At 39.6% G+C, this 6777-nt stretch overlaps 1 pseudogene; it reads right to left on the bottom strand.

The window, feature by feature from the left end:
* Positions 1-599: 599 nt before the first annotated feature.
* Positions 600-698, bottom strand: LOC132292576 (small nucleolar RNA R71; annotated as a pseudogene).
* Between the last annotated feature and the right edge of the window lie 6079 nt (positions 699-6777).

Below are 6777 nucleotides of genomic sequence, written 5' to 3'. Positions count from 1 at the left end.
TCTATTCATCTTGTGTACTTTTAAATAGTATTGGATTATTGGATAATGTTTTAAGGGGTCCTTGAGTTATGGGATTTCCGAATTGTAATTGTTGGAGAATCATTAAGTAATATTTATTTATCAGCGGTTTATTTATTCTTTATTATTCATCTTTGTATTCTGTGCTTGTTAAATACTTAAATTGTTTTGATATCCCTTAATTTTGTGCGCGGACTTGATCAATCCGTGTTCCAAAATTACGGGGTATCACACTATGTGTCTAATGAATATAATGCACCCACATGTATTCAATTGCCACCATTTAGAGCACATCACTATAAAATCAAGCCACAAACCATACAAATGCTTCCTAACTATCATGGACTTCCAAGTGAAGAACCTTACAAGCATTTGGATGAGTTTCTTGAAGTATATTCCACCGTAAAATATACGGGCATGCCGGAAGAGGTTTTAAGGCTTAAACTTTTTCCATTCACCCTTAAAGACAAGGCAAAATATTGGTTTAACAATCTTAGGCCTTTTTCAATAACTTCTTAGGCGAAAATGCAACAAGAGTTCTTGAAGAAGTACTATCCAGTTTCTAAAACCAATGCCATGAGAACTTCAATTAGGGAATTTTCACACGGGGATGAGGAAACATTTCATGAGGCATGGGAACGCTTTAATGAATTACTTAGGAAGTGTCCACATCATGACATGCCCAAATGGCAATTAGTTCAATATTTCTTTGAGAGCTTATAGGATAATTACAAGGGCATGGTTGATGCTTCCGTGGGTGGCTCTTACATTGATAGGCATGAGGATGACGTGTGGCATCTTTATGAGAGCATGAGTGTAAATTCTTTGCGTCGTACTTTATCTTCGAAGAATGGTTGAAATTCTAGTGGTAGGAAGAGTGTTGGCTTACATCAAGTCAACCACTCCAATGAAATTGCCGCCGAAATGAAATCATTATCTCAAAGGTTTGATCAATTTTTAATCAACCAAAACTCGGCGAATCAAGTATCTTTATTCCCTAACCATTCTCATCATGCATCTAATGAGACATGTATGACTTGTTCAAGTGTTTTACATTCTACTTCCAATTGTCCTCATGGACATGTGCAAAGTGAGCATCATGAACAAGCAAATGCTATTTTTGCTAATCAAAGGAACAATCATTATGGAAATCACTATAATCCTAGTTGGAGGAATCACCCGAATTTTTCTTGGAAAAGCCAAGGGGAGGGCTCAAACCCTTCCCAAGGTGGTTTTCAAGGGAAATACATTCCACCTCCACTACAAGGCCAAGGTTCCCAAGGTTTTAGATCATCATACCAATCACAAGGAAACCAAATTTCAAAATTTTATTTTCCTAATCAACCATCATATTCCCAAGGAAATGTTAGAAGTCTTGCTTTTGAAGAGAAAGTTTTGACCACTCTAGGCACTTTAGAGGCAAACACACAATTACTTCATTCTCACTCTCAATCCATTGCTAAGCTAGAAACCCAAGTAGGGCAAATAGCTAGCACTTTAAATGTTAGAGAGAAAGGAAAAATGTCTTTGAATGGCCCACAAAAGCAACAATATGTTGTGGAGACTCATTCCTCATCGGAAGGTCACACAATAGAGTATGTCAATGCGGTGACTACCTTGAGAAGTGGAAAGATTATGGACAATCAAGTGGGTATGTCCAATGAAGAAAGTGAACCGGTACAACCAAAAGTTGACACCCGTCCCGTTTCATATCATATTCCTCCTTCATTGCATGTGCATGATCTTTCAAATGGGAATGTGTTGAAAAGTGATTTTGAAAAGAAAGATTTGCAAAATGATTTGAAAACTTCTTGTGTTGAAGAGACTTCAAAGAAAAATTCTGAAAAGGTTTTGGAGCCAAAAGCTCCATTCCCTGATGCCTTAAAAGGATTCATTTCAAATGACAAGTAAAAGGCTAAAGTAAATGAAATTATGGACGTGTTTAGGCAAATGAAAGTCAATCTTCCACTTTTGGGTGCAATCAAGCAAATTTCGGCTTATGCCAAATTCTTGAAAGACTTGTATACTCAAAAAAGGAAGAACAAAAGTTAAGCACCTAGAAAAGTGGTCTTAACCGAGCAAGTAAGCTCAATTTTGCAGCATAACACTCTTCTAAAGTTTAAGGACCCCGGTTCACCTACCACTTCATGTATCATTGGTGATCATATCATTAATTGGGCTCTTCTTGACCTAGGAGCAAGTGTTAATCTTCTTCTATACTCGGTATATGTCAAATTAGGTTTAGGAGACTTGAAACCGACGTCAGTGGTTTTACAACTTGTCGACCGATCAATCAAAAAGCCTAGGGGCATCACTGAGGACGTCTTTATTAAGATTGATAAATTCTTTTTTCCCGTTGATTTCGTTGTCATTGAGACAGAACCGATCCCAAATCCTAAGAGTTAAATTCCCGTTATCCTTAGCCGTTCTTTCTTGGTAACCGCAAATGCCAACATTAATTGTATGATGGGGATAATGAAGATCTCATTTGGCCACATGAAGGTAAAGTTGAATATTTTCAATCTAACCCCCAACTCATTTGATAAGCATGAAGAAGGGAATGTTATAGAGAAATGTCATGACCTTAAAAGTGAAGGAATTGAGTTTTTGTGTGAGACCAAAGTTTCAAAAAGTCCATCTTCAACCTTGAAACCAAAAATTGTTTCAAAATCTTGTTTTAAAAGGGCGTGGAAGCCCAAAGATTATCTTGACCAAGGACTGAAAACGTCTTTTAAGCTTAATCCAACAAGTTCCTTAAATAACCATTTGTTGGGTGGAGTTCAAAGCACTTATCATCCCATTAAGGAGGGGATGCACTATAAGATGTTTGATCCGGGCTAAAAGAGCCCAACGTCTTGCTAGAGACGTTAAAGACTAGCAAGACATTTCGTAGGGTGTCAAAACCCTATTCCTCCCTCATTTCTATCTTTAATTTTATTTTTTGCGAAGTCTAGATATTGGCTTTGGGTTCATATGCATTGCTAGGAGCTGTGATTAGGATTGCATGCACTTTTATGTTGAAATTGAGCATTTTTTATAAGTTCGATCAATCTCAAAATGAGTTAGATCGATCGAACTTCCCACCTGCATCAAACTTGTATCCAAATCACTCTCTGTCCAATGGTTCAAACACAACCTGCATATTTAAGCTCTCTGTCCATCGTTCGAACTTGTTCCTAGATCGATTTAAATTTCTTCGATCAATCTAACTTCATCTTGGATCGATCTGCAGTTCCAACACTTAGAAAAATTTTGAACCTGCATCCAAAAGCCTCTCTGTCTCATCGATCGAACATTTCTTCAATTCTATACATTTTTTATTGATCGAATGTATTCTGTGATAGATCTTGGAAAGATCGATCTTTGTTCTTTGATTTTCAATTTTGACTTTGTTTTCACTTTGTTTTAAATTCAAAAAATTCCAAAAAAAATATATATATTTTATTTTTATTTTTATTTTCCAAAAATATTTTTATAAAAAAAAAAAAAATCAAAAATCACAAAAATACTTTGTCTCTTAAGAGGAGAGATCGATGTCAGTTTGATCGATCTGACATTTAGTTTGATCGATCGAACTGCCAAGGTAATGTTTTTAAAATTGATTTAGGGTTATTCGATCGATTCAACTTGAATCGATCTCAGACCCTTGTTCCCCCTTCGCTGCTGTATCCCAACTCTTCCCCATCTCCTGCGAGACTCCGGTGAGTATCCCAAGCGTCGAATCACTCTCTCTCCTCTCAGATCTTGACTCACATCTCACCCCCATTCGTATCTCCACTTCTCTCTTCATTCCGGTAAAATCCGAACCTCCCTCTTATGATTTCAAGCTTCAATTTGTTCAATACATGTTTTAAATGCTAGATCTAAGCTATTTTGATGCTGAAAATCTCCATTGATGAAGTTTGAAGCTCTTTGTATATATGTATATATATATGTATATATGGTTGCATATATTTTGAGATTTGTTTCAATTTTTGGAATATGGGCCGAACTAAGTGACTCAATAGGTTGATTTGTTGTGTTGATGGGCCCACGACCATGTTCGTGAAGGCCGCGTGCCATCCACGTCACAGATCTGTGACTTTTCGAGTTTCACTTCACAATTCGATTGATCGAACTTTTAATTCGATCGATCTGTAACAGATCGTTCTCACTTATTCTTGATTGATCGAACTTGAATCGATCTCATATTTTTGTGATCGATTGAACTTCACAGATTTGTTTCACACATCTCACACACCATCTCTTGTGTTTCATGCCATCTCATACATGCCCAATGCCTGTGTTTTCCACATTGGATGCATTCCATACTTATACTGTCTAGCATGTTTCACATCATGTCACTTATTCCTTGTCACTTAAATAGATTCATGTTCCTTATATGTTTTGTCTATCCTATTTGACATACATGATTATATGAACTGTGCTTTAACTTTTTATATCGGCACTGACTTCCTTTGTAAGTTTTTCCTTTTATTTTGTAGACCATGGCTAGGGTCAAGACTGTAACCCGCAGACACTATCACCATAAGGGCAGGCCGAGTTTGGACAACGAGGCCGGTCCATCTCATGCCCAGGAGCCCACTCCACCCTAGTCTCCAGTTGACAGCCGCCTGCAGTCTTCAAACGGAGTATCTTCTTCACAGGGTGATGCTGAGGCTGAGCACATACCATCTCCACCACCATAGCCAACTCATCCAGCCCAGGAGTTAGACCAGCCATTACGTAGATACTCATGCCTTCGAATGGCGCATGAGTCGGTCTTCGACACAGACTTCTTTTCTCGATCGGTGCTTACCCGATCAACATATGATGATATCTTCAGACGGGGCATCTCAGCCATACTAGCCCCTGTCTCATACCCAGTGTACCCGAGGTTGGTTCGGATGTTCTACCAGAACCTCCGGCTTGCCCCGAGTAACCTGGCGGAGCTGCGGACCACCATTGATGGCTACCCGATCCGCATTAATGTGGACACATTGTCCAGATTTTGCCAGTGTCTACACGTCTGCCCTCCAGAGCGACAAGACACATATCCCACTCTCTATAGGCCCACATATGCAAACATAGCCGTTTTACTCACAGGTCACTATGCCGGTGACGAGACCTATGCCACCCGGACCTATCTTCCAGATGACCTGTGGTTTTTCGACTCTGTTATGTTCCGTAACATTTTCATGGCCGGCCATAAGACACAAAGGCGCGGCGACTATTTGACAGCTTTATATGCATTCTATACAGGGCATTGGCTATCTATTCCAGCGCTCATCTGAAGCATTATGATGAAGCTTTATGTCGACCACATTAGCAAGGCCAAGCCCAAAAGGGCTAAGTATATTCCATTTGGCCATCTCATCACCCAGATTCTACGAGACCAGTGCTACCCCTTCCAGCCACGGGAGCAGACTAAGTTTAGGGCTTGTTCCTTTAAGAAGAAGGACTAGGATAAGAGCTACAATGCTCTTATCAAGAGCCTGAGGGACGATGCTGTCGAGGCAGCTGAGGATTTAGAGGCAGAGGAGCAGGCAGCAGCAGCAGCAGAAGCAGACCCGGCAGTCGACGATATACCAGTCGATCTGGCTGCCGTACACATAAAAATTGATTTGGAGCAGCCTGCAGATGACGCAGAACAGCACTCTCCAATTGGGTCACCCATTCACGATGCAGAGCAGGCTCAGGATCATCATTCTCCCGCTCTAGCGGTACCTGAGGCTCCAGCATAGACACCCGGCTTTCGAGAGCGACTCCAGGCTTTGGAGGATGCTGTGGTATCTATCCGGGCTGACACGGTCTCTCTCTGAAAGGATGCTGTCTCTATTAGAGCTGATATTGCTTCCCTTCGTACGGATGTCATGACCGTATTCAGAGCTCTATCCAAAGACATCCGTGAAGTGCGATCTGCCCGTCCTACCTCCTCTTCCTGATCTCTCTATCCCTTTCCTCCTGTCATTTTATATATCTATGATCTCGGCATATTTTTGATACTGTTATATTATTTTTGCAGCCGTATCTGTCGACTTTGATACTGGATGTACTGTACTTTATTTTTTTTATTTATATATGTTTTCTTTATAGATGTCATATTTTTATATTCTTATAGCTATCTGTTTGACTCCATTAAGTGCATCTTAGTGACTTCAATGAGAGAGAGTACTGCCCAAAATTTTCAGGACCACCCTTTTACTTCACTCTATTTTTCAGTTGCTATCCCATTTACACTTGCTAATGTGGTATCTATCCGGACCACTGTGCACTATTATTATCCCTTTTGTTATCTGATGAGTTTATCTAAGTGCCAAATTTGAGGACCACAGTTAATTCCAAGTTTGGGGGGGCTATGCCACCCACTTTGGATACTGTTGTTGCAACCATTCTTTGCCTTAATTGCACTGGTATACTCTTTCCTTTTGTTCTCTTTGTACATTGAGGATATTGTGCCATTTAAGTTTGGGGGTAATGGTACTTTGCAGTATTTGTTTTTAAATTCAAAATTTTGAGCATGACTTGTGTATTTGAGATATTTTATATGATTGGTCCATGCTAGCTATGATTTTGATCTTTTGAGGACTACATTGCTTAGAACTTAAAAATTGCATGACTTGAGAGTCCAATACTCCTTATATGCCTTGTGGATGCCATTTATGAGTAAATTTTTCGAAAGATTGATATTTTGCTTGCACTGTGGTCCACATCATCTTGATTATGTGATTGTTTTGAGATTCATTCTAGGATTCTACACTAGCACAGGCACACACTAGC

This window comes from Cornus florida, unplaced genomic scaffold (assembly GCF_030987335.1).
Source record: "Cornus florida cultivar Cherokee Brave unplaced genomic scaffold, ASM3098733v1 CherokeeBrave_3.0.0_Hap2_scaffold_75, whole genome shotgun sequence".
Classification (NCBI taxonomy): domain Eukaryota; kingdom Viridiplantae; phylum Streptophyta; class Magnoliopsida; order Cornales; family Cornaceae; genus Cornus; species Cornus florida.
The sequence above is the reverse complement of the archived record's forward strand: the minus strand, read 5'-3'. Positions and strand labels throughout refer to the sequence as shown.